At 41.3% G+C, this 26602-nt stretch overlaps 1 protein-coding gene across 1 annotated transcript in view; it reads right to left on the reverse strand.

Annotated features, from left to right (window-relative positions):
• Positions 1–26602, reverse strand: part of USP54 (ubiquitin specific peptidase 54) — a 149257-nt gene that overhangs the window by 112384 nt on the left and 10271 nt on the right. The window lies entirely within an intron of this gene.

The following is a 26602-nucleotide window of genomic DNA, read 5'->3' on the forward strand; positions in this document are numbered from 1 at the left end:
GCAAACTTTCCCTCTAACTGGCAGCCATGATGAGCCCTGAGGCTGTCTGCAGCAGAGCCAGCCGAATCACAAGACAATCTTGCAGTGACACTCACCCTTGAAGGGAAATGGGATTTTGATTGTGCTATATGCTAGTATTCAGGAATGAACAGCGAAAGATGAATTGTTAGCTGCTTAATTAAGAGAGTTATGAAGTACTGGCTTTGGAAAAATCTGGTTTTCATAAAACAAAATAGAATGAAAGCCTAAACCCAGTATTGCTTACTTTGCCCCCTGTAATAACAAAGCTCTGTTGAAACAAACCCTTGGCAACATGAAGGTCAAAGGAGAAAAAGTAAGCAACTCAGGGGCAAGCTGTGACTCTTTTAGAGCAAAAAATGGGACACAGCCCCCCGCCCCCGTTACCAAATACCACTTTTGCGACATGGGTTGTTCTTGCCCCAGTTCTGGCACCTTATCGTTTTATTAAGGACCCTGTTGCGTTTTTAGCAACTTATTACTTGATAATATAGCCTGTCTGTTTGCTGTTTCAAGACGGTGATATATTTTCCTAGTGGTTTGGTTTTAAAAATAAATAAGATGTAATTTTTCAAAACAAAACAAAAAAAGAATTATCATCATTGTACATGATGTAGCTCAGGTTCAATATTGGTATAATATAAATAATAAATAACGACCCCAAATCACATAACTATGGTGAAAATATACCGGAGAACACATATATGTATTTAAAAGCGCCAACACTTCATATTCTTTATATTGAACACTTTATATACATTTAACAGTTTTTAAAAGCAACTAATATGATTATATTTTTAGAAATATTTAAGACACTTGATTATAGTTGCCTCTGTGGGGAGGGATAACTGCTATTTTTCCTTCTACACATATAAACTATTCACATTTTAAATTTTATTTATTTTTATTTATTTTATTTTTGGCTGCGCTGGGTCTTCGTTGCCACACGCAGACTTTCTCCAGCTGCAGCGATGCGGGGGGCACTCCTCATTGCGGTGCGCGGGCCTCTCATTGCGGTGGCTTATCTTGCTGAGGAGCACGGGCTCTAGGCACGCCGGCTTCCGTAGTTGTGGCTCACGGGCTCTAGAGCACTGGCTCAGTAGTTGTGGTGCACAGGCTTAGTTGCTCCGCGGAATGTGGGATCCTCCTGGACCAGGGCTCAAACCTGTGTCCCCTGCTCTGGCAGGCGGATTCTTAACCACTGTGCCACCAGAGAAGACCCACATTTTTAAAACTATGCACATGTATTACTTTGATAAAAATAAGATAAAGTTCCTTGTAGGGAGGTAGAGGGAAGGGGCTTTGGTTTTATCTCTGTTGTTTTATTTCTAAGAGAGAAAGAAAAATTATATAACAAATACCCATGTTTCAATTTTAAATTGCATAAAATTTAAATAAATGTTTAAAATTATTTTAAAATTTCTCAATACTCCCCTCCTCAAATCCCAACAATTTCCTACATAAATGGTTTTCAGACCATTTTTGGTCCAGTCTCCCTTCCTTAGAATGCTCTCAACTTTATCAGTGTCCATTTAAACCAATATGCAAAAATGTATTTCCAACCTAGCACAAAAATATATTGGAACCAAAACTTTTATGACCTGGATAAACGTAATATAGCTGAAGGTGTTTTTAGCAGCCACATTGCACAGGCAGTTGCTGCTACATTTGTGATTAACCAAAATTCCCAGATATTTTTCACATGAACTGCTGCCCAACCAGCTCTTCCTCATCCTGTTATTGTGCATTTGAAGTTTTGAATTTAAATATTCAAGGACTTACTCCTGCTAAGTATAATTTCAGTTTGAGCCCATGATTTCACCCTATGGACGTAATTTTTAAGGCTTTATTTATCATCTGTCAAATTAACTACTCCTGCATCTTTCCAATACTTACATCTCTGATTAACTTGTTTTAAAAATGTTTTAATGGGACTTCCCTGGTGGCGCAGTGGTTAAGGATCTGCCTGCCAATGCAGGGGACATGGGTTCGAGCCCTGGTCCGGGAAGGTCCCACATGCTGCGGAGGAATTAAGCCCATGCACCACAACTACTGAGCCCATGTGTCACAACTACTGAAGCCCATGTGCCTAGAGCCCCATGCTCCGCAACAAGAGAAGCCACTGCAACGAGAAGCCCGCTCACCGCAATGAAGAGAAGCCCCCGCTCACCCCAACTAGAGAAAAGCCCACGTGCAGCAATGAATACCCAACGCAGCCAAAAATAAATAAATAAATAAATAAAATTGTTTTACTCTATCCAAGGTCCAAAGAAAATCCACCAGAGGCTTTTCCTGGTGAAATCAAGAGTCTAAGTGGATACAATTATTCAATCTTCAACACATTCATTTAGTCAATCAACCAAACCATATTTTACTATATAACAGCTATAAATGTATCATGAAAGATTGGGAGAAAGAAAAGACAACCCTCAGAATGGGAGAAAATATTTGCAAACGAAGCAACTGACAAAGGATTAATCTCCAAAATATACAAGCAGCTCACGCAGCTCAATATTAAAAAAACAAACAACCCAATCCAAAAATGGGCAGAAGACCTAAATAGACATTTCTCCAAAGAAGATATACAGATTGCCAACAAACACATGAAAGGATGCTCAACATCACTAATCATTAGAGAAATGCAAATCAAAACTACAATGAGGGGCTTCCCTGGTGGCTCAGTGGTTGAGAGTCCGCCTGCCGATGCAGGGGACATGGGTTCATGCCGCGGAGCGGCTAGGCTCCGGGAAGATCCCACATGCCGCGGAGCGGCTAGGCTCGTGAGCCATGGCTGCTGAGCCTGCGCGTCCGGAGCCTGTGCTCCGCAACGGGAGAAGCCACAACAATGAGAGGCCCGCGTACAGCAAAAACAAAAACAAAAACAAACAAACAAACAAAAAAACTACAATGAGGTGGACTTCCCTGGTGGCGCAGTGGTTAAGAATCCGTTTACCAATTCAGGGGACATGGGTTTGAGCCCCGGTCCAGGAAGATTTCACATGCCGTGGAGCAACTAAGACCATGCACCACAACTACTGAGCTTGCGCTCTAGAGCCCGTGAGCCACAACTACTGAGCCTGCGTGCCATAACTACTGAAGCTCACGTGCCTAGAGCCCATGCTCCACAACAAGAGAAGACACCACAATGAAAAGCCCGCACACCGCAACGAAAGAGTAGTCCCCGCTCTCCGCAACTAGAGAAAGCCTGCACGCAGCAACGAAGACCCAACACGGACAAAAATAAATAAATTAAATTAATTTTTAAAAAAACAACTATAATGAGGTATCACCGCACACAGGCCATCATCAAAAAATCTACAAACAATAAATGCTGGACAGGGTGTGGAGAAAAAAGAAACCTCTTGCATTGTTGGTGGGAACGTAACTTGATACAGTCACTATGGAGAACAGTACGGAACAGTTTTTTTCTTAAAAACTAAAAACAGAACTACCATATGACCCAGCAATCCCACTAGTGGGCATATACCCTGAGAAAACCATAATTCAAAAAGAATCATGTACCACAATGTTCACTGCAGCACTATTTACAATAGCCAGGACATGGAAGCAACCTTAGTGTCCATGAACAGATGAATGGATAAAGAAGATGTGGCCCATATATACAATGGAATATTACTCAGCCATAAAAAGAAACGAAATTGAGTTATTTGTAGTGAGGTGGACAGACCTAGAGTCTGTCATACAGAGTGAAGTAAGCCAGAAAGAGAAAAACAAATACCGTATGCTAATACGTATATATATGGAATCTAAAAAAAAAAAAATGGTTCTGATGAACCTAGGGGCAGGACAGGAATAAAGACACAGACGTAGAGAATGTAATTGAGGACACGGGAGCGGGAGAGGGTAAGCTGTGACGAAGTGAGAGAGTGGCATGGACATATATACACTAGCAAATGTAAAATAGATAGCTAGTGGGAAGCAGCTGCATAGCACAGGGAGCTCGGTGCTTTGTGACCACCTAGAGGGATTGGATAGCGAGGGTGGGAGGGAGACGCAAGAGGGAGGGGATATGGAGATATATGTATACATATAGTTGATTCACTTTGTTATACAGCAGAAACTAACACAACATTGTAACACAATTATACTCCAATAAAGATGTTTAAATAAATTGCATTAATTTAAACATTAAAAAACATTAATATCGCGATGAAGAGTGGCCCCTGCTTGCCACAATTAGAGAAAGCCCTCCCACAGAAACTAAGACCCAACACAGCAAAAATAAATTAATTAATTAAAAAAACAAAAACAAAAAAACCCTGACAACTGGAGCCCTTGTACAATTCTAGGAGAATGTAATGGTACATCTACTTTAAAAAAAAAAAATGCAATAAACCAAAAGCCATTGAATTGTATACTTTAAATGGGTGAATTATATGGTATGTGCATTATATCCAAATAAAGCTGTTAAAAAAAGAAAGACTGGGGCTTCCCTGGTGGCGCAGTGGTCGAGAGTCTGCCTGCTAATGCAGGGGACATGGGCTTGAGCCCTGGTCTGGGAAGATCCCACATGCCACGGAACAACTAGGCCCGTGAGCCACAACTACTGAGCCTGCGCGTCTGGAGCCTGTGCTCCGCAACAAGAGAGGCCACGAAAGTGAGAGGCCCGTGCACCGCGATGAAGAGTGGCCCCCACTTGCCGCAACTAGAGAAAGCCCTTGCCCAGAAAGGAAGACCCAACTCAGCCAAAAATAAAAATTAATTAATTAATTAAAGTACCCTTAATTTAAAAAAAAAGAAAGAAAGACTGGGAAACTGTGGGATTATGACTGTAACAAGAACAATCTCTTGATCTATTAACCTTGTAATTCTAAATAGAAGTAATAGAATTTAAGAATAGAAATAGAAGAAATTTGTTATGATAAATCAGCCTATACTAAATCTTTTGGGTTAATACTCCATATCATCTGTTTGATCACTTATAATTTAATTTTTCTGTATTTAACATTAATTTTACAGGTCTGCACTTTTCCAACTACTTTCCTCTTTTTGGATATCAGGACATTTGTCTCTCTCTGGTTTTTATGATTTCTCAAAGATTAACAACAGTGACTCTGAGATCATCAGCCAGTTAATTCAGTACTCTGAAATTCAACTGAGTCTTAAAATTTAAATTCACTTTAAAATGATCATTCTTGCCATCTGGGATAGTTTGTAGTTTACAATTTGCTATATACTCCCTAGTTTGAAAACTATTGTCCTTGCTGCTAGTAATAATCTATAGAGTGCTTATTTTTTAAAGAACTTTAGAATTTCTCAAAAATCCTATAAATAGGTTAAATAGAAATTAATATACCATTATCCTATTTTACAATAGGGAAACCGAAGAACAGAGAAATTTAAATTATTTACCCAAGGTCAAAGAGCTACAATGAACCAAAATCTCCTATTGCAGCCTAGGGCTCTTTTCATAAGGTCATGTAGATCTCTAACACAAAACTACTTAAGACAGCACACAAAGCTTCTTGCTTAAAAACTGATTTTTCAGTTAGTGGTTGACAGGGGTTAAGGAGTGGGTAGATGCAAAGGAAGTGGGTATAGCTGTAAAAGGGTAATATGATGTATCCTGTGGTGATGAAAATATTCTGTACCCTCACTGTATCAATGTCAATATGCTGGTTGTGATTTGGCACTACAGTTTTACAAGATATTACCACTGGATGAAACTGGGTAAAGAGTATATCAGACCTCTATTTCTGTGTGAATTTTGAGAAGTATCTCAAAAGAAAAAAGTTTACTAAAAAATAATTAATAATTGATATTTCTTTTTTAAGCCAACTTAATTTTAAAGAAGCTTACTTAAAGTGAATAGTTTAGGTAAATTAAAACAAAAAACAAAATACAATCATGCATAGGGCTCTGAAAGCCAGCACAGGGGACTTAAAAAGCAGCTAAGTCCCATTAACTAAAGCTTTAAAAAAGCCATAGAGATCCCTGGAAATTAAAAAGGAACCCCCAGGATTTTTGTTTCCCAAAGAAGCAAAATAAAACAAGACAGTATAGGAAATAAACTATTAAGTCACCTCAAAACGAATCACTAGAATAAAGTTAAAACCACCAAAGCTTTCCTCAACCATCGACACACTTTACTGCAAACCTCAACTTAGAGAAAAGAATGAATGTGCACATGTGTCACCTTCAACTTGATATTCACAACCACACATTTCAAAAGAGTCCCAAAATTGCTTCTGTTTATTTGCTACTCACAAAGTGCCTGAAGCTTCAACCATTTCCTGCTTCTCCCAGCTGCAGGACTTGCAATTAGGAAAACATTCACTCAGCATCTAGAGCAGGTCTGGTTAGAAGGATGAGCTCATCCCTTCAGATGTGCACCTGATCCTCAGGAAGTTGCTCCTCCTCCAGCCAGCAGGTCTTTGTATGTTTAAAGTGACACCCACAACCTGTGTAACCACTTGGACAGAGCCAGAACAAGTCCTTCTCTATACATGCCTACTGCCACGGAATCATTTCCTGCTCTGGCCACCTCACATAGCCACCAAATTCAGGCGGCAGCATAGCAGTAGCAGCTGCTGCTGCTCCCAGTATGGCCTCACTAGAGAAGGATTTCATTTTCAGCTTATAATGGAGGTCAGGTTCTTCACTTCTACCCTGTGAACATCACACTATTTGTTTCAACAGGTCCTTGCCCAGAGTCAGACCTGACGAATCACCCTCTTCAGAACTTACAACTCATTTTCTTAAACCAGGAATGTAATACTTCTCCATTCTCTTACTCTGCTTGTCTTGTCTACAAGTCTCAATTAACAGAGGCAGCTAAATGCACTATATGCATTTACAGCTAAATGCTCCAAACCCAAGTTTGCCCCTCAGTTTCACTACTTCTAAGAAAACATTTACTCTGCCATAGCTGTCCATTTATTGGTAAAACACATAATAATACTAACTCAAAAGATACGTAGAATTCACTTCAAAGTGATGTAATATTGGTACTTTAATTGTCTTCAATCAAAAGTACCTGGATACTGGGCTTCCCTGGTGGTGCACTGGTTAAGAATCCGCCTGCCAATGCAGGGAACATGGGTTCAAGCCCTGGTCCGGGAAGATCCCACATGCCGCGGACCAACTGAGCCCGTGTTCCGCAACAAGAGAAGCCACTGCAATGAGAAGCCAGCGCACCGCAACAAGGACGAGCCCCCACTCACCGCAACTAGAGAAAGCCCGTTCACAGCAACAAAGACCCAACGCAGCCTAAAGTAAATAATAAAATAATTTTTTTTTTTTTGCAATACACGGGCCTCTCACTGTTGTGGCCTCTCCCGTTGCGGAGCACAGGCTCTGGACGCGCAGGCTCGGCGGCCATGGCTCACGGGCCCAGCCGCTCCACAGCATGTGGGATCTTCCCGGACCGGAGCACGAACCCGTGTCCCCTGCATCGGCAGGCGGACTCTCAACCACTGCGCCACCAGGGAAGCCCTAAAATAATTTTTTTTTTAAAAAAGTACCTGGGTACCAAATAGTCATTCAACAAATATTTCTGTGCACCTATTATATAAAACTGTCTGAGGGTGCTGGACTGGGCTTTCAACTTAAAAAAAAAAAATCTAATAAATAGCCCTTCCCATCTCAGCCTTCCACAGGACCTTTGCAGTATTTTTACCTCTGTCATGGTAAGCTTCTAATACACTAACAGGCTGAGATAGGAATATAAACTAGTTGGAATAACATCAAATTCATTAGTGGTTACCTTTGAGAGATGGCAAGGGACTTGTGATCAAGAAGGAGAAAACAAGGAGGCTTCAACTTATTTAGTAATATTTAATTTGCTGGATAGTAGACACAAGGTTCCTTATTGTATTATTCTTCTTAAATGTCTTAAATAATAAAAATTTTTAAACAGAGAACTTCTGAGCATCAAAAGACACAGTCAACAGAGTGAAAAGACAACCCACAGAATGGGAGAAAATATTTGCAAATCATTTATCTGATATGGAGTTAATATCTAGAATATATAAAGAACTCCTACAAGTTAACAACAAGTGATTGAAAAGTGCACAAAGGACAATAGACATTTCTCCAAAGAAGATATACAGATGGCCAATAAGCATATGAAAAGATGCTCAACATCACGAGTCTTTAGGGAAATGCAAATCAAAACCAAAATGAAAATTGAAAACACCCATTAGGATGGATACTATCAAAAAAAAAAAAAAAAAACAGAAAATAGCAGCTGTGAATGAGGATGTGAAGAAACTGGAACTCCTAGTGGGAATGTAAAATGGTACAGCCACCATAGAAAATGGTAAGGCAATTCCTCAAAAAAATTAAAGACAGAATTATCATACGATCCAGCAATTCCACTTATGGGTATATATCCAAAAGAACTGAGAGGACTGGCCAAGATGGTGAAGTAGGAAGATCCTGAACTCACCTCCTCCCACGGGCACACCAAAATAACAACTATTTACAGAGGAAATACTGATGAGAAAAACTGGAAGACCAGGAGAAAAGATCTTCTACAACTAAAGAAATAAAGAAGGAACCACAAAAAGTTGGGTAGGAGGGGTGGTGACATGATATAGTCAAAACCCATATCCCCAGGTAGGCGAACCACAAGTGGGAGGACAACTACAGTTGAAGAGGTTCTTCTCAAGGAACAAGGAGTCCAAGGCCCACAACCAGCTCTCCAGGCCTGGGTCTTGCACCGGGACAACAAGCCCCACATTTGGCTTTGAAGGCCAGTGGGGCTTACTTTCAGCAGAGGCAGAGGGCTGTGGGAAATAGAGACTCCACTTTCAAAGGGTACACACAAAATCTCACACACTCCAGGACTCAGCACAGAAGCAGTAATTTGAAAAGAGCCTGGGTCAGAACCCCCTGCTGATCTTCGAGAGCCTCCTGGAGAGGCAGGAGACAACTGGAGCTCATCCTGGGGACAAAGACACTGGCAGCAGCCATTTTGGGGAGCTCATTCTACCATGCGGACATTGGTACTGGCAAGTGCCAATTTGGAATCCACCCTTTAGCTTATTAATGCCGAGACCCAGCCCCACCTACCAGCCTCTCAGCACCAGTACTGGGACACTTCAGTCCAGCAGCTAGCCAAGCAGGAACACAGCCCCACCTACCAGTAGACTGGCCAGAGACACTGGGACACAGCCTCACCCACCAGTGGGCCAGCACTAGCCTCAGGACCAGCCTCTCCCACCAGTGGGCAGGCACCAGCAGAGGAATCCAATACCAGTAGGCTGATACCACCTTCAAGATACCCAGGACCCCAGAGTCAACCATATCAGGAACCTGCCCACCCCCACGCCCCTGGGCCCTGGCCCTACCCACTAGCAAGCTGACAACAGCTCTGCGACACCTTGGACCCCTCAGCTGGCTGCCTCAGGATCCAGCCCCACTCACCAGTGGGCCAATACCAGCTTGGGACACCCCAGACCCCACAGCCAGCTCTGTCAGGAACTAGCCCTACCCACAAGCAGGCCAACACTAGATCCAGGACCCCCAGCCCCACAACCACCCACCCTGGAACATGGCTCTGCCCATCAGTGTGCCGGCACTAGCCCCAGGACCCCTGGAGCCCCAGAGCCAGGCTCCTCATGACCTGGCCCCATACACCAGCAGCCAGTAGCCTCTGCACAAGTCAGGACATGGCAACCAACCAGACAGGGGGCCAGCCACACCTACCAGACCACCCATAGTAGTCAACCCACCACAACAGAAGGACCCACGCACATAGCTCTGGTGACCAGAGGGAAGTGCACTACTGGGATGTATAGGATGTCTCCTACAAAAGGCCACTTCTCCAAGATCAGGAAACATAACCAACCTACCAAATATATAGAAATAAAAACAGCAAATTAGGCAAAATGAGGTGACAGAAGAATATGTTCCAAATGAAGGGACAAGATAAATCTCCAGAAGAACTAAGTGAGTGGAGATAAGCAATCTACCCAATAAAGAGTTCAAGGTAATGATTGTAAAAATGTTCAAAGAAAAAAAAAATGTTCAAAGAACTCAGGAGAAGATTGGATGAAAAGAGTCAGAAGTCAGAAGTTTTTAACAAAGAGTTAGAGAATATAAAGAAGAACCAAATGGAGTTGAAGAATACAATAAATAAAATAAAAAATACACTAGAAGGAATCAACAGTAGATTAGGTGATACAGAGGGATGGATCAGCAAGCTGGAAGACAGAGTAGTGAAAATCACTGAAGCTGAACAGAAAAAAGAAATGAGGACAGCTTAAAAGACCTCTCAGACAACATCAAGCATTCTAACATTCACACTGTAGGGGTCCCAGAAGGAAAGGAGAAAGAAAAGGACAGAGAACATATTTCGAGATATAATACCTGAAAACTTCCCTAACCTGGAAAAGAAAACAGACATCCAGGTCCAGGGAGCACAGAGAGTCTCAAGAGGATCAATCCAAAGAGGACAACACACAGACACATTGTAATCAAAATGGCAAAAATTAAAGATAAAGACAGAATATTAAAAGCAGCAATGTAAAAGCAACAAGTTACAGATGAACTCCCATAAGGCTATCAGCTGTCTTTTCAGCAGAAACTCTGCAGGCTAGAGGGAGTGGCACAATATATTTAAAGTGATGAAAAAGAAAAACCTACAACCAAGAATACTCTACCTTTCAAGGCTTTCATTCAGATTTGATAGAGAAATCTAAAGTTTACAGACAAGAAAAAGCTAGCTAAAAGAGTTCAGCACCACCAAACCAACTTTACAGACATGTTCAGCGGACTTCTCTAAGTAAAATTTAAAAAAGTCCACAACTAGAAATATAGAAACTACAAAAAGAAAAATCTCATTGGTAAAGGTAGTAAACCAACCACATGTAAAGCTAGTAGAAGAGTTAAAAGACAAAAGTACTAAAATCATCTGTATTCACAATAAGTAGTTAAGGGTTACACACAGATGTAGCATATGATGTCAAAACCAGCAAACATGGGTGGGGAGTCGGGGGGGAGTAAAAATGCAGGGCTGTCAAAATGCATCTGAATTTAAGAGATCAGTAACTTAAAATAATCACATACATATAGATATATAGCTATATATAAACGTCATGGTAGGGACTTCCCTGGTGGCACAGTGGTTAAGAATCCGCCTGCCAATGCAGGGGGCACAGGTTCGAGCCCTGCTCTGGGAGGATCCCCCATGCCGCAGAGCAACCAAGCCCGTGTGCCACAACTACTGAGCCTGCGCTCCAGAACCCACAAGCCACAACGACTGAGCCCCTGTGCCACAACTACTGAAGCCCACGTGCCCAGAGCCCGTGCTCCACAACAAGAGAAGCCACCGAAATGAAAAGCCTGCATACCACAATGAAGAGTAGCCTCCACCTGCTGCAACTAGAGAAAGCCTACGCGCAGCAACAAAGACCCAATGCAGAAAAATAAAATAAATAAATAAATAAAATGTTTTTAAAAGATATTAAAAAATAAATAAACCCCATGGTAACCACAAGCCAAAAATCTATAATAAAACCACACACAAAAAAAGAGAAAAGCATCCAAACAGAACACTAGTCATCAAATTACAATGCAAAAGATCAAAAGAAGAATGATTTCACTTATATGTGGGATCTAAAAAACAAAACAAATGAGTAAACAAAACAAAACAGAATTATAGATACAGAGAACAAATAGGTGGTTTCCAGAGAGAATGGTGGCTGGGGGGAGAAAAGAAATAGGTGAAGGAAATTAAGAGGTACACACTTCCAGTTGCAAAATAAATGAGTATGGGTATGAAATGTACAGTCTGGGGAATATATTCAATATCTATGTAATATCTTTGGTGACATATCATAACTAGACTTAGCATGGTGATCATTTTGAAATATATAGAAATATCGAATCGCTATGCTGTGTAACAGGAACTAACATAGTGTTGTAAGTCAATTGTACTTCAAAAACAAACAAACAAACTCATAGAAAAAGAGATCAAACTTGTGGTTACCAAGGTGGGGAGGGGGAGGAGGGAGAATTGGATGAAGGCAATCAAAAGGTACAAACTTCCAGCTATAAGATAAATAAGTACTAGGGATGTAATGTATAACATGATAAATATAATGAACACTGCTGTATGTTATATATGAAAGTTGTTAAGAGAGTAAATCCTAAGAGTTCTCATCACAAGGAAAAAAATTTTTTTCCATTTCTTTAATTTTGTATCTACATGAGATAATGGATGTTCACTAAACTTACTGTGGTAATAATTTCATGATGTATTTAAATCAAATCACTATGCTGTACAACTTAAACGTATACAGTGCTGTATGTCAATTATATCTCAATAAGACTGGGGGAAAAAAAGAACTGAAAGCAGGTTCATAGGCAGCATTATCCACAATAGCCAAAAGATGGAAGAAATGCAAGTGAACGGGTAAGCAAAATGTAACATACACATACAATGGAATATTATTCAGTCTTAAAAAGGAAGGAAATTCTGACACATGCTACAACATATATGAACCTTATGCTAAGTGAAATAAGCCATGCACAAAAGGACAAATACTCTATGATTCCATCTATATTAAGTACTTAGAAGAGTCAAATTCAGAAACAGAAAATAGAATTGTGGTTGTCAAGCACTACAGGGAGGGAGGAATGGGGAGTTGTTTAATGGGTGTTGAGTTTCAATTTTGCAAGATGAGAAGAGTTCTGGAGATTGGTTGCACAACAATGTGAATATGTTTAATACACTGAATTGTACACTTATAAAAGGTTAAGGTGGTAAATTCTACATTGTGTATTTTACCACAGTTAAAAAAAAAAAGAGAGAACTAATCAAAATAGGTCTAAACCTGCTAAATATAAATTACTGAGTGAGAAATATTTTAAATCCTAGTTCAAACAGTCTGGTGCTTTTCTCTTCTTTCAAAAATCAATTCAAGCTTGGGACTGCCCTGCTGGTCCAGTGGTTGGGACTGTGCACTTCCACTACAGGGGGCACCGGCTTGATCCCTGGTGGAGAAACTAAGATCCCACATGCTGTGCGGCCAAAGAAAAAAACAAAAATCAATTCAAGCTTTACTGGTGATATTTGTTGGAAAAAACTGATGTGCCATAGGCAATAAATGAATTTATTGCTCTGATCAATTTCATAAAACTGAAGAACCTAATATATTGGGGGTAGCTAATGTACACCTATAGAAAGAAGTCGAAAGTACAAACACACCTCACTTTATTGTGCTTCACTTTTTCATTATATTTGTTATGGTGGTCTGTGATCAGTGATCTTTGATGTTACTATTGTAATTATTTTGGGGCACCACAAACCATGCCCATGTAACACGGCAAATTTGATAAATGTTGCTTTCTTCTTACCACTCCACCAACCAGCTGTCCCCCCTTCTCTTTCCCTCTTCAAGGGCTTCCCTATTCTCTGAGACACAACAATATTGAAATTAGGCCAGTTAATAACCCTACACTGGCCTCTAAGTGTTCAAGTGAAAGGAAGAGTCACATGTCTCTCACTTTAAATCAGAAGCTAGAAATGATTAAGCTTAGTGAGGAAGGCATGTCAAGAGCCGAGATAAGCCAAAAGCTATGCCTTATGCATGAAACAGTTAGCCAAGTGGTGAATGCAAAGGAAAAGTTCTTGAAAGAAATTAAAAGTGCTACTCCAGTGAACACACAAATGATAAGAAAGTGAAACAGCCTTACTGCTGATATGGAGAAAGTTTAAGTGGTCTGGGTAGAAGATCAAACCAGCCACAACATTCTCTTAAGCCAAAGCCTGCTCCAGAGCAAGGCCCAAACTCTACTCAATTCTATGAAGGCTAAGAGGAGTAGGGAAGCTGCAGAAGAAAAGTTTGAAGCTACCAGAGGTTGGTTCATGAGGTTTAAGGAAAGAAGTCATTTCCATAACATAAAAGTGCAAGGTGAAGTAGCAAGTGCTGATGTAGAAGTTGCAGCAAGTTATCCAGAAGATGTGGCTAAGACAATTAATAAAGGTGGCTACACTAAACAACAGATTTTCAATGTAGACAAAATAGCCTTCTATTAGAAGAAAATGACATCTAGGACTTTCATAGCTAGAGAGAAGTCAAAGTTTGGCTTCAAATCTTCAAAGGACAGGCTGACTCTCTTGTCAGGGGTTAATGCTATTACCAAACTGAACTCAGGTCCACTTGTCCAATAGGCAGGAAAGCCAATCTACTGACACTAAGTTGTGGTGAAGGAAAGTACAGCATTTATTGCAGGGTGCCAAGCAAGGCAAACAGGTAACTCATGCTCAAAAGACCTGAATTCCCTGTTGGCTTTCAGGGAAGGGTTTTTAAAGGCAACATTAGGGGTGAGGGTTGCAGGGTGCCAAGATCAGCTCATGGACTTTCTTCTGGTTGGTTGAAGATGAGATAACAGGATGACATTTTGGAAATTTTAATCACCAACTTTCTGGTTCTAACCAGTCTGGGGTCTAGCACTTGTGGTCAGCATGCAGTCACCTCCACCTGGGTGGTGGTTTTATTTTCTGCAGAACAACTCAAAGATATGCATCAGATTGTTATGTATATCACTTGAGGAGGAACTAGGAGTCCTGTGATTCTGTTTTTATTTATTTATTTATTTATTTATTTATGGCTAAGTTGGGTCTTTGTTGCTGCATGGGCTTTCTCTAGTTGTGGTGAGCAGGGTCTACTCTTTGCTGAGGTGCGCGGGCTTCTCATTGCAGTGGCTTCTCTTGTTGTGGAGCACGGACTCTAGGCATGTGAGCTTCAGTAGTTGTGGCTCGTGTGCTCTAGAGCACTGGCTCCGTAGCTGTGGCACATGGGTTTAGTTGCTCCATGCCATGTGGGATCTTCCTGGACCAGGGCTCGAACCCGTGTCCCCTGCATTGGCAGGCGGATTCTTAACCACTGCGCCACCAGCAAAGCCCGTGATTCTGTTTTATAGCTGAACTATTGTTTAAGCTATCATTACTTTTCTTGCTTGACTGCTTTTCCTTTGTTTCTGCATTTCCTCACTTCTCTAATTACTAACTGCTTGAGTCTGCTCTGTGGAACTCAAGGAAGGCCTAGGAGACTAAAACGTTTCTCTACAAACAAGAAATAGGGGACAAAGAGGGGCTTTTGTACCCAGGAAGGCCCCACAAGGTCCTGCTCGGTTTCAATGCAACTGGTGACTTTGATAGGGATAGGATAGGATAGTTATACAGGTAGTTGTAGAAGTCCCAGTATGGGATTATAGATAGAGAGGGAAACCTAGGAAACTTTGGGAGACCACTGTAAGTTAATGATCGCTCAAGAAAGCTATCGGAATGTTGTGGAACACAGCAGCCTTGCTTAACTATAAAGTGATAAATAAAAGCAGGAGATATGTCCCAGGTCATTAGGTGAAAGAAAAATGTTACCACCCTTCTACTGATTTGAATAAGCGCAATGACAGTCCTAGTTTGACCCATAGGGTCAGACACTGTCCTGCCCAATACGAAGGAGGAGCTAGTGATGTAAGCCTGAAGTCTACTTGAAGAAGGCTGTCTTTTCCCCTCCCCTACTCTCCTTTTATTATAAAATTGTAGCCCACTTAATCCTTGGGGCAGAGCCTCCTTGCCTGACCACTTGCACCTCTCACAAGCGTCCTTTATTAATAAATCTACTTCTTGCCTATTACTTTGCCTCTCACTGAATTCCTTCTGCACTGAGACACAAAGAACCTGAGCCTCAGTAAGTCCAGACACCAGGTGAGAGATTCTAATTAAAGGACCGTGGGTTCAAGTCCCAATCAGTGTTTTGGCCAGGTTCAAGTCCCGGACTCATGGGTTCAAGTCCCAATCTGGGTTTAGGCTGGGTTCAAGTCCCAGCACGTGGGTTCAAGTCCCAATCTGAGGTGCACAGTTTCAAGTTTAGGTTAAAACCAATGCTCATTTACCATTTTGAAAATCCTAGAGCCCTTAAGAATTATGCTAAGTCAGGACTTCCCTGGTGGTCCAGTGGTCAAGACTCTGTGCTCCCAATGCAGGGGGCCAGGGTTTGATCCCTGGTTGGGGAACTGGATCCCACATGCCACAACTAAAGAGCCTGTGTGCTGCAACAAAGATCCCGCATGTTGCAACTAAGACCTGGCACAGCCAAATTAATAAATAAATATTAAAAAAAAAAGAATTATGCTAAGTCTACTCTGCAAACGGAACAACAAAGCCTGGATGACAGCACATCTGTTTACAACATGGTTTACTGAATATTTTAAGTCCACTGTTGAGATAAGAAAAAAAGATTCCTCTCAAAATATTGCTGTTCACTGACAATGTACCTGGTCACCCAAGAGTCCTGATGGAGATGTACAACCAGATTAATGTTGTTTTCATGCTTGCTAACACAGCATCCATTCTGCAGCTCATGGATCAAGGAGTAATACTGACTTTCAGGTCTTATTGAAATAGAAGGGAAGGGGGCAAGGAACAACCTCTAAAAGAATGACATAGGGACTGCCCTGGCAGTCTAGTGGTCAAGACTCCACGCTTCCAATGCAGGGGGCGTGGATTCGATCCCTGGTCAGGGCACTATATCCCACACGCCACAGGGCGCGGCCAAAAAAAAAAAGAAAAAGGACATAGCCCTTGAGGATATGACATAAACTGGTTAGAATCAACTACATCCAAGACAGCAGAAGATTCGACTGCCAGTGCACCTTGAGCCTCATTATATGCTCACTATAATACACTAGCATCTAAGTGCCACACCTACAGTGTCATTGGTGCCATGAGTTTGGAGGCTAACCATAAAAGGTCAAAAAGTGGGCAGTGGTCCAATTCCTGGAACTTTCCACCCCTTCCCGAAAATAGTTGGAATAATTCTCCCACTCGTTAGCCTATGAAATTATTCAGCCCATAAAAACTAACCACCCCATATTTCAGGGCCTCTTGCCTTCTGAGATGGCCCACACTCTGTCTGTGGAGTGTGTTTCTCCCAAAACCATTCTCGCCTTTTGAGATGGAGCACATTCTGTCTATGGAATGTGTCTCTCTAAATAAATCCACTCCTTATCTATCACTTTGTCTCTCACGGAATTCTTTCTGTGATGAGACATAAAGAACCTGAGCTTCGGGGCTTCCTGGTGGCGCAGTGGTTGAGAATCCGCCTGCCAATGCAGTGGACAAGGGTTCGATCCCTGGTCCGGGAAGATCCCAAATGCCACGGAGCAACTAAGCCCGTGAGCCACAACTACTGACCCTGTGCTCTAGAGCCCATGAGCCACACTATTGAGGCCACGTGCTGCAACTACTGAAGCCCACGTGCCTAGAGCCCGTGCTCCACAACGAGAGTAGCCACTGCAATGAGAAGCCCGCGCACTGCAACAAAGAGTAGCCCCTGCTCGCCGCAACTAGAGAAAGCCCACACGCAGCAACGAAGACCCAACACAGCCAAAAATAAATAAATAAAAATAATAAATAAATTTATTAAAAAAAAAGAAAAAGAACCTGAGCTTCATTAAGTCCTGAGACCAAGTGTGTGATCACAATTAAAAGACAGTGGGTTCAAGTCCCTATCTGGGTGTGCAGCTTCATTATTATTTAAGAAATACATTTTGTAAGGCTATAGCTGCAATAGATAGTAATTCCTCTGATGGATCTGGGCAAAGTCAATTGAAAACCTTCTGGAAAGGACTCATCATTCTAGATGCCGTTAAGAATATTTGTGGGTAAATCCCTGGCGGTCCAGTGGTTAGGACTCCATGCTCTCACTGCCAAGGGCCTGGGTTCGATCCCTAGTTGGAGAACGAAAACCCCACAAGCCACGTAGCGTGGCCAAAAAAAAAAAAAAGAATATTTGTGCTTCATGGGAAGAGGTCAAATTTCAATATCAGCAGGAGTTTGGAAGAGGTTTATTCCCAACCTTCATAGATGACTTTGAGGGGTTCGTGATAAAACTTGAACAGATATGCAGTTACTCCTTATGGAGGAGCAAAGAAAGTGGTCTCTTGAGGTGGAATCTACTCCTGGTGAACATGCTGTGAAGATTGCTGAAAAGACAAGAAAGGATTTAGAATATTGCATAAACTTAGTTGATAAAGCAGTGGCAGGGTTTGAGAGGATTGACGACAATTTTGAAAGAAATTCTACTGTGGGTAAAATGCTATCAAACAGCACTGCATAGTACAGAGAAGTCATTCGTAAAAGGAAGAGTCAATTGATGTGGCAAACTTCATTGTTTTCTTATTTTAAGAAACCATCACCACCACCCTAAGCTTCAGCAACTGTCACCCTGATCAGTCAGCAGCCATAAACACTGAGGTAAGACTCTCTACCAGCAAAAAGATTACAAATCATTACAGGCTCAGATGATGGTTACCATTTTCTAACAATAAAGTATTTTTTAATTAAGATATGTACATTTTTGGGAGTTCCCTCACGGTCCAGTGGTTAGGACTCGGCGTTTTCACTGCTGCGGCCCCGGGCTCAATCCCTGGTCAGGGAACTAAGATCCTGCAGCCCTCGGAGAGTGGAAAAAAAAAAGTACATTTTTTAGACATAATGCTATTGCACACTTAGTAGACTACAGTATAAATATAATTTTTATATGCAGTGGGATATAAAAATTCAGGTGAGTCACTTTATTGCAGTATTCTCTTTATTGTGGTGGTCTGGAACCAAACCTGCAATATCTCCAATGTATGCCTATAAATATCACCACTAAGGTTTGCTGAAAAAACAAACACTTAACCTAAAGTACACAGTCCCCAAATACTAAATGAAAGCTTAGAAATAAAATAATTATTCTTCTTCATATTCTATACAAAGTTTGAAATCTGCATTAAAGTGTATTAGCCCCATTCCTGAGGCTTATTTAGAAAGGGTGGAAGTAAGGAAACTACAATTAAAAAACTAAGAAATAATCCTTCAGAGGAAGTATGTGCTTCATAGGTTATTGTAAAGATTAAATGGATTACTATATGTAAAGTGTTGAGCATAGTGGCTGGCACATTATATTGCTCAACAAAAGTTATTCAAACTTTCTCCATTTTCTCATGTCCCTATTTTTTCCCCTTAAACCAACATAATCAAAATTAGTTTGACTGTTTTTTGTTGTTGTTTTTGTTGTTGTTGTTTTTGGCGGTACACGGGCCTCTCACTGTTGTGGCCTCTCCCGTTGTGGCACACAGGCTCCGGACGCGCAGGCTCAGCGGCCATGGCTCACGGGCCCAGGCGCTCCGCGGCATGTGGGATCTTCCCGGACCGGGGCACGAACCCGTGTCCCCTGCATCGGCAGGCGGACTCTCAACCACTGCGCCACCAGGGAAGACCAGTTTGACTGTTTTTAACACAAACATGAACAGTATTTGAAATAACTTTCTGCGGTTCACAAAGTGATTTTACAATCACTATCATTAAATACAGTTCAATGAAGAAAAAAAGGAAAGAAAACTAAAATTTGAGTGCCTACAACATGATAGCTACTGCACTGAGAATTAACATTTATTATTTCACTTAATTTGTTCAAGTAGGTTATTATTATACTAATTTCACAGATAAGAGAGCTAAGGTTCAGAAATATTTCATAATTTGACCAACTTTGCACAGTAGTATTAAATTGAAGGGCTGAGATTTGAATGCTGTCTGGCTCCAAAGTTCATACCCTTATCACTAAAAACTATCTTAAGCCCTGTGAGAGAGAGTTTTTTATTCTCTTGTTCAATTACTCATTCATTCACTCCCTCACTCAATCAAACAATTCAATGGTGCCAGGCACACTGTTCTAAACTAGTGATATGAAAATTAGTAAAACAGCATCTGCCCTCATAGCCTAGAGGGTGTATGTGTCTGAAGGAGGGATGGATGAACACAAATCAACCAGAAAACAATTAAGTAAGAGTTCAGTAACAGTAATATAAGCAGAATGCTGTTGAAACATGGAGGGTAAATATTAGCTTGGGAGAATCTGGAGAAGCACTGCAGAAGAAATATGATTTCACCTGAAATTTTTAAAATATGTGCTTATAACTTGATAAAAAAGCATCTACACAAAAACCTATAGGGGCCTTCCCTGGTGGTCCAGTGGTTAGGAATCCACCTTCCAATGCAGGGGACGCAGGTTTAATCCCTGTTTGGGGAACTAACATCCCACATGCCACAGGGCAACTAAGCCCACAAGCCGCAACTACTGAGCCCGCACACTCTGAAGCCTGCATGCCACAACTAGAGAAGCCCATGCACTGCAACAAAGAAGAACCCACGAACCAAAACAAAAGACCCAGCACAGCCAAAAAACAAAAAAACAAAAACAAAAACCTACAGCTAACATCACACTTAAAGGTGAAATACTAAATACTTTCCCCCTAAGGTTGGGAACAAAGCAAGGATGTCTGCTCTCACTACTCTTAATCAACATAATATTAGAAGTTCTAGGCACTGTAATAGGCAAGAAAGAGAAATAAAAGGCATACAGATTGGAAAGGGAGAAATAAAACTCTATTTGCAAATGACAGAATGTCTACATAGTAAATCCCAAGGAATCTACAAAAACACTCCTAGAAGTAATAACAAGGCCACAGGATATAAGATTAACACCAAAAAAAATCAAATGCATTTCTTTTTTCTTTTTTTTTTGGCTGCGCTGGGTCTTCGCTGCGGGGCGTGGGCTTCTCTAGTTGTGTTGCCTGGGCTTAGTTACCCCACGGCATGTAGGATCTTAGTTCCCCGACCAGGTATCAAACCCGCATCCCCTGCATTGGAAGGCGGGTTCGTAACCACTGGACCACCAGGGAAGTTCCAATTGCATTTCTATATACAGTTGACCCTTGAACAACACAGGGGTCAGGGCGCAGAACCCCCTAAGCAAGAGGAAAATCCACTTATCACTTTACAGTCACCCTCCAGTATGGGCGGTTCCATAACCTCGGATTCAACCAACAGAGGATTATGTAGTACTACAGTATGCATTTATTTTTACAAATCCATTTATAAGTGTACCTGCATAGTTCGAACCTGTACTGTTGGAGGGTCAACTGTACTAACAACAGACGTGCAGAAAACAAAATAAAAAAACATTACCATTTACAATCACTGTAAAAAAAACTAAATACTTAAGTATATACACTTTCCAAAAACATGTACAGGGTCTGTATGCTAAAAGTTTGATGAAAGAAAGCAAAGATGACATAAATAAACAGGCTTGTTCATTGATTGGAAGACTCAACATGATAAAAATGTCAATTCTCCCCAAATTAATCTATAAGTTTAATGCAATTCCTATAAAAATCCCAGAAAGGCCTTCTTTAGACCTAAACAAGCTTATTCTAAAATTTACATGGAGGTCTTCCCTGGTGGCACAGTGGTTAAGAATCCGCCTGCCAATGCAGGGGACATGGGTTCGAGCCCTGGTCCAGGAAGATCCCACATGCTGTGGAGCAACTAAGCCCGTGCACCACAACTACTGAGCCTGCGCTCTAGAGCCCACGAGCCACAACTACTGAGCCCGTGCTCCGCAACAAGAGAAGCCACCACAATGAGAAGCCTGAACACTGCAACGAAGAGTAGCCCCACTCGCTGCAACTAGAGAAAGCCTGCGCACAGCAACGAAGACCCAACGCAGCCAAAAATTAATTTTTTAAAAAAAACGCACAGGGCTTCCCTGGTGGTGCAGTGGTTGGGAGTCCGCCTGCCGATGCAGGGGACATGGGTTCATGCCCCAGTCCGGGAAGATCCCACATGCCGCAGAGCGGCTGGGCCCGTGAGCCATGGCCACTGAGCCTGAGCGTCCGGAGCCTGTGCTCCGCAACGGAAGAGGCCACAACAGTGAGAGGCCCACGTACCACAAAAAAAATAAATAAATTAATTAATTAATTAATTAAAAAATTTTAAAAAAAATTAAAAAATGCACAAATTTTTTATCTTACACTTCTGAGGTTAAAAGTCCAACACACTCTCACTGGGCTAAAATCATGGTGGTAGTAAGGCTACTGTTCTCTTCTGCTTCTATTGCAGAATCTTTCCTTGACTTTTCCAGATGCTTAAGGGATGCCTGCATGCCTCTGCTTACGGTCCTCTTTCCTCCATATTCAAAACCAGCAACAGAGATTGAGTCCTTCTCACATAGCATCTCTTCTGCCTCCCTCTTCCACTTTTAACAATCCTTTTAATTACATTGAACCCATCTGGATAATACAGGATAATCTCCCTATTTTAAAATCAGCTGATTAACAACCTTAATTCCTTTTTGCCATGAGGGAACATACAGGTTCTGAGGATAAGGACACAGATATATTCGAGAGGGCTATTATTCTGCTTACCACAACTAATTTAACCAAAAAAAAAAAAAAAAAAATGTGGGCTTCCCTGGTGGCACAGTGGTAGAGAGTCCGCCTGCCGATGCAGGGGAAACGGGTTCGTGCCCCGGTCCGGGAAGATCCCGCATGCCGTGGAGCGGCTGGGCCCGTGAGCCATGGCCGCTGAGCCTGTGCGTCTGGAGCCTGTGCTCCACAACGGGAGAGGCCACAACAGTGAGAGGCCACAACAGTGAGAGGCCCGTGTACTGCAAAAAAAAAAAAAAAAAAGTGCTCTGAAGAACAAGAATCAGGAGTCGGTGAGGAAGAGTAGAGCAGAAGAAAGATGTTTTTCCTTCTAAGCCTTAAAGTATCATTTCACTTTTAAATAATGTACATGCATTACTATGACTTGATTTTACTTTTAATGGCCTCAAATTTGCATGGCTTTATTGGCACAGAGATTGGCACAAACAAATCAGTTGCATAACGTTAGTAATCCCCTTGGGCACTGCTCAGCAAGAACTAAGCAAAGCACTTTGAGGATACTGTAGGAAATGTAGGAAAAATAACAATTTGGGGACTTCCCTGGTGGTCCAGTGGTTAAGGGGGTACAGGTTCAATCCCTTGTCGAGGAACTAAGAACCCACGTGCTGCACTGTGTGGCCAAAACAAAAAAAAGAGAAAAATTTAAACCATAACTATGGAATCTGTCCTGACTAGGGATACACATCTTTCTGCATTCTGAGTAAGAAATCTAGTCAGAAAGTTCCTAACTAGTTTCCTGAAAAATATCTGTGATCTAGAGAGGAAGGAGATTATGTCTAATACTTGGGAACTAGAATCCGAACAAGATTAGTTTCATAAGCTCAAATAGTGGTTCATCCTCATCAATGCCACCACAAATAGGTTCTGTTCAATGTATCAATTCCAGGTGAAAAATGGCACTGGGCAAAGTCAGGATAATAGAAAAGCTTTTGACTTGTTAGGGAATAGAAAGTAGTTTACACTGGCTGAAATAAGACAGTGGAAATCTAACTAGAAATAAAACCAGAATCACAAATCACAGGTTAGTCTTTGATAGTCAATGGCAGATCACTGAAAGCTACTGAACAGGAGAGTGACAAAGAGTAAAGCATACCTTCTTACTCAGTGTTTTTAGGTGGTTGATAATCAGTGAAGCTCAAGGAAAGCCAATCCACTGCCAAGACTATGGGGGGACACTGGAGGCTCCCAGGTACAAAATTTAAGAAGGCACTCACTCTCAAGGTCAATCAAGTAACCCTGCACTTGCACAGCCCTGAGAGTAAGTGACTGCCTCCTTAAATGTTGCACTTGCACAACCCTTAATATCCTTATTTTGTGGGCTAAGCACCTCATTTATCTCATTCTTAATAGCTAAAAAGTAGAAAGAACCCAAATGTCTCAACTGATGAACGGATAAAAAGAATGTGCTTTATTCATATAATGGAATATGGAATATTTTTTTGGGCCATAAAAAGAATAAAACATTGATACATGCCACAACATGGATGAACCTTGAAAATACTATGCTGAATGAAAGAAGTCAGTCACAAAAGACCACATATTGGTATTTTATGATTTCATTTATATGAAATGTCCAGAATAGGTAAATCTATACAGACAGAAATAAATTAGTAGCTGCCAAGGGAGGGAGGGGTTGGGATGGAGAATGACTGCTTATGGATATAGAGTTTCCTTCTGGACTGATAAAATGTAATAAAATTGATTGAAGTGACAGTTGCACAACTCTGCACATATAGTAACTTTTGAACTATACACGTTAAATAGGTGAATTGTATGATATGTGAATTATACCTTAATAAAACTTATTTTAAAAGCAGATACTTAGGGCTTCCCTGGTGGTGCAATGGTTAAGAATCTGCCTGTCAATGCAGGGGACACGGGTTCAATCCCTGGTCCAGGAAGATCCCACATGCTGTGGAACACCTAAGCCCATGCGCCACAACTACTGAGCCTGTACTCTAGAGCCTGCAAGCCACAACTACTGAGCCCTCATGCTGCAGCTACGGAAGCCTTCACACCTAGAGCCCATGCTCCGCAACAAGAGAAGCCACCACAATGAGAATCCCGCGCACCGCAACAAAGAGTAGGCCCCGCTCGCCTCAACTAGAGAAAAGCCTGCACGCAGCAACAAAGACCCAACGCAGCCAAAAATACAATAAATAATTTTTTAAAAGAACCAGGGACTTCCCTTGTGTCACAGTAGTTAAGAATCCGCCTGCCAATGCAGGGGACACGTGTTCGAGCCCTGGTCTGGGAAGACCCCACATGCCGCGGAGAAACTAAGCCCATGCACCACAACTACTGGGCCTGCACTCTAGAGTCTGCAAGCCACAGCTACTGAGCCTGCGTGCCACAACTATTGAAGCTCATGCACCTAGAGCCCGTGCTCCACAACAAGAGAAGCCACTGCAATGAGAAGCCCGCACACCATAATGAAGAGTAGCCCCCGCTCGCCGCAACTAGAGAAAGCCTGCGCACAGCAATGAAGACCCAACACAGCCAAAAATAAAATTAATTAATTTTTTAAAAATTCACTTTATACATTAAAAAAAGCAGATGCTTAGTAACTATCTATTGAAATAAGGCATAAAAAGGATGAAAGTCATTGTGAAATAAGAACAAGTGCAATTTTTAAAGGGAGTTGTTTCTTTTCATGAATTTTTAGAGGAGGCATAGGAAAAGACACCTCTAAATCAGACTTCTATACTTTGCCCAATTAAAATCATTACCAGAGTTTGGTTCATACAGATTTCCTACCCAAAATAACTTGCTATGTGGCAATCTGTGATTTAAACATTGGTGTTGACTGATAAAGCATGAATAATTTAAACGTGTATTCTCAATATCAATAAATACTCTAACTCTGAGGTGTCTAAAACCTACCTTTGTAATTACAAAATTTCTTATTTCAATTCTGTTAAATAACTAGAAGTTTCCTTAGACCTGGTGGGCCCGAAGAAGGGGAAAAACCCAAGATTAAAATGATATTGCCTCTCTCTGGTGTTCCCCAACACTGTAGGAACACCCATGATGTAATTCTCAATTGTTCACAAACACATTTCTGGTCTTCAAAGTCCACAAGTAAAGATAAATAAGAGGCTGAAATAGCAAAAAAGGATCAAGGAACTTGTTTTCTTTTGGCACCATACAGCTTTGACTGGGGCCAACACCCAGGACAGGATGCACCACCAAAGGAAGTGGATCTGCACAGGGAAACAAGAGCTGAGCCCAGGTCAGAAATGAGACAATGACATACAAAGAGAACGCTCTGTTTCTATAATAAGTGAATTTTTCTACAAACCTACTATGAAACTAATGTATTAACTAAAAAGTATTTATCCAAATTTTCTTCTCAGGAGAAAATGAACATTTTTTTCTTCTGGGAAGTCACTGACTTACCACCAGCTTTATATTAAAAGCCTACTTTTCATGTCTTAGGAAAAAATGAATCTATACACAGGTCAGAATAAGACTGACAAAAATATATTTTGCAAGAGTCCAATACAGTCTTATCCTCAGCTTCTGTTTTCATTTAAAAACTCAAATGTTATTTGAGGGAATTCCCTGGCGGTTCAGTGGTTAGGATTCAGCGCTTTCACTGCCGGGGCCTGGGTTCAATCCCTGGTGGGGGAAGTAAGATCCCGCAAGACCTGCAGTGCAGCCAAAAAAAAAAAAAAAAAAAGAAATATTATTTGAAAAATGTGCTTTTTGGAACATGTTTCTTCCTTTCAATGTGGTACAGAAAGGTACTGTTTAGGGAAAGTGTTAAAATACTGAAATGTCAATTTCAGAAACTTCATTAGTTGCATACCAACAATGAAAGGACTATATTTTCTATTTGCAAAACAAATGTAATTGGTTTTTCTTAAAAGCCACTGGTCTGGACTTCCCTGGTGGTCCAGTGGTTAAGATTCCGTGCTTTCACTGCAGGGGGCGCAGGTTTGATCCCTGCTCGGGAAGTTCCTCATGCTGCGCGGTGTGGCCAAAGCCACTTGCCTACATAGCCAAACTGAAATAAGGAAAACTCTGAAAGAGTAACAGAAAACTTAAAGCATTTTTATATATACAACAATCCTACATTCATGTATGTGTCTGATATAAACCATCAATAAAAAAAGAGAAGTACAGGAATTCACAAATTTACTATATGGCACTGTCCCCAAAAGAAAAACAAATAGAATTTGGATAGCCTTTTCTACAGATGTATTCTCTGGGGGGAAAGACTGAAAAGTGAACCTCAAAACAAAAATAAATAGAATTTGGATAGCCTTTTCTATAGATGCATTCTCTGGGGGGAAAGACTGAAAAGTGAACCTCAAACTGAATTCTACTTTCC

The sequence above is a fragment of the Grampus griseus genome, assembly GCF_964374135.1.
Source record: "Grampus griseus genome assembly, chromosome: 16".
NCBI lineage: Eukaryota > Metazoa > Chordata > Mammalia > Artiodactyla > Delphinidae > Grampus > Grampus griseus.